The sequence below is a fragment of the Otolemur garnettii genome, unplaced genomic scaffold (assembly GCF_000181295.1).
Source record: "Otolemur garnettii isolate 467f Iridium unplaced genomic scaffold, OtoGar3 scaffold00038, whole genome shotgun sequence".
Lineage (NCBI taxonomy): Eukaryota > Metazoa > Chordata > Mammalia > Primates > Galagidae > Otolemur > Otolemur garnettii.
The window spans coordinates 7,368,099-7,370,470 of NW_003852433.1; positions in this window are offsets into that span (position 1 = coordinate 7,368,099).

Below are 2,372 nucleotides of genomic sequence, written 5' to 3' on the forward strand. Positions count from 1 at the left end.
GGCGCCCGCCACAATGCCTGGCCATTTTTTGGTTGCAGCCATTATTGTTGTTTGGCGGGCCCAGGCTGGGGATTCGAACCCACTACCTTAGTGTATGTGGCTGGCGCCTTAGCCACTTGAGCCACAGGTGTCGAGCCCTTAGTGGGGAATTTTGAAAAACACCGATACCCTCAGTCTGAGGACAATTGTCTGGAATTTAGGCTGGGCACCTGGATTTTAAGAGCTCCCCAGGTGGTTTTCATGTACAGACAGGTTTGAGAACCACTGCCTTATATTCTCCTTCCCTATGAGTTCTGTTCTCCCCTTTACCTTTATTCCCCTGCCCAGGTAACCACCATGCTGAATTTTGTGCAGTGAATGGACGCTTTTCTTCCCTCTTTGCCTATTTCAACGGACGCTTTTTTTCCCTCCTTGCGGGTTTCAAAGACCAGCGACGTTTGCTATTGGTCTCCCTCCTATCACCAGGGGGCGCCAGAGAAAAAACACAGTCTTCTTTCCCTTCTCTGTGCGTTCAGTATTGCGCTGGGGGCGGTTTGACCCTCGCGACGCTTCGTCTTCGGGCCCGTTGTCGAGGCAACGAGCGGGGGGAACGGCTGGCGTTGCTGTCGCGCGGTTTGAGTGGAACGCCGGGGAACTGGCCGGCAGAGTCCGGGCGTGCGGGAGCTCAGGACAGGGGCCTTTCCGGAAAGTCCAGGACACCGGGAAACGTGAGTCGGGAGGTTGGTCTCGGCGGGAAGCTGGCTTTGGGGCGGGGACTCTCAGGGCCCCGCCACGCGCGGCCCGCGCTGGCTGGAACACGGGCGGAGTCTGAGACTCGAGCTCAGGCTCCTACGGTCGCGGGAGCCGGTCCTCACTCTGCTCCCGATGCCCCTTGCAGCCCACACTTTTCTCCTGTCCGGGCTGAGAGGTATGCGACTTGTTCAGGGAGCAACCCAGCTCTTTGGTGTCCAAGTCGGGACCGGGATCTTAAGCGTCTGATTCCTAGTGTAAAGATTTATCCACTGGCGGGTTTACAGGACGAGGAAAAGAGTAAGCTGCCACAACCTTACGACAGAGGTCACAAACTGGCAACCCGCCGGTGTTTGGCCCACAGATGCGGACTATGCCTCTAGGACCTGGAGAACGCGGGAATTTTTGGCGTGGACCCAGGCCTATTCGCTCATTCAACAGACGTTCCTAGCTGGGCAGAGTGCAGCCCTGCACAAGAGGGCAGCTTTTGGGTCGGGAATGGCATTGGGAGTGAGACTGCTTTCTGCTTTGCAGGCTTCAACTGTGTCCCAATATTGCCCTGTGACTCTGGACAAACTGATTTTTCTCTCTGTGTCTCATTTTCTTCCTCAGTAAGATGATGGGTCTGCCCTTTTTGGTAGCCCCAAATACTTGCAAGTGTAACACTTCTGCTAAGCCCCTCCCTGCGGGCTGTCAGAGCCTGTTCCTCCCAGCAGGCAGCCTTTTGCAGTGTATGGAGCCTGGGTTCTGGTCCTGGACTGACATGAATTGGATCCCAGCTCTCTTGTTTTCTCTACTTCTAGGCTTTGTGGTCCTGGGTAAGTCACGTCACCTCTGAACTTGTTTCCTCACCTGCTAAATAATGAGGTACAAATGAAAAAATTCATGTATGTTGAGTCCTTGGCACTTAATTATTAGTATTACTAACTTATTGTCCCTATTATTTTAAGCAGAACATAAAAGTCCCTGGTGTTCCTAGTCTAGCATTGCTAGACAATCCCTATCTCTGCCCATTGTGGTCCCTAATGATGACTGGCTCACACCAGCTGCAGTCCAGGCTTAAATTTAAATTGATGATTTGGGGCTAGGCGAGGTGGCTCACTCCTGAAATCCTAGCACTCTGGGAGGCCAAGGTGGGTGGATTCACTGAGCTCACAGGTTCCAAACCAGGCTGAGCAAGAATAAGACATGGTCTCTAAAAATAGCCAGGTGTTGTGGCGGGCACCTGTAGTCACAGCTACTTGGGAGGCTGAGGCAAGAGAATTGTTTAAGCCCAAGAGTTTGAGGTTGTTGTGAGCAGTGTCGCAATAGCACTCTACCAAGGGTGACAAAGTGAGACTTCGTCCCAAAAAAAGGATAAAAAAAAATTGACGATTTGCAGCCCTGGTGGCAATTCATTTTTAAAATTCTGATGCTTAGGACCCACTCAAAGAGTTTTTGATTTAGTTGGTCTGAAATAGGCCTAAATGTGAGTTTTATTTTTTAAAAAATTACGCTAGGTGATTTCACTGTGCAGCCAGCAGATGAAGACCATCATTAAAAGAATGGGGGGGCTCGGTGCCTGTGGCTCAAGTGGCTAAGGTGCCAGCCACATATACCTAAGGTGGCGGGTTCGAATCCAGCCCGGGCCCGTCAAACAACAA